Raw genomic sequence first — 421 nt, 5'->3', positions numbered from 1 at the left:
GTTGAAGCAGCTCACATCAGCAACAAACAAACCCCATTTATGTATGAAATATAGCCTTGGCGAGCATAAATAAATCCCCAAATAGACCACCAGTGGAAAAAAGAAAAAAAAATTAGGAACGGCTCACATGAGTAACAAACACAGTAACAAATAAAGTAACAAATACACCCCATCTTAGCAAACACAGAAAGAGGACAACGATAAAAAAAAGTTGAAGTGACACACTAACAATAACAAACACATTAACAAAGACGGTAACAAATACAGAAACAAAAAGTAACCAAAAATAGCAAACACAACAAACACACCATATTCATATTCGATAAATAACCTTAGCCATAAAAAAAAAAATCGTTTCACATCAATAACACATTAACAAATACATCTCATTTATATATGATACATAAATCTTAGCGAACGC

Source organism: Penaeus monodon, chromosome 25, assembly GCF_015228065.2.
Source record: "Penaeus monodon isolate SGIC_2016 chromosome 25, NSTDA_Pmon_1, whole genome shotgun sequence".
Classification (NCBI taxonomy): domain Eukaryota; kingdom Metazoa; phylum Arthropoda; class Malacostraca; order Decapoda; family Penaeidae; genus Penaeus; species Penaeus monodon.
This window is presented reverse-complemented; position numbering follows the sequence as displayed.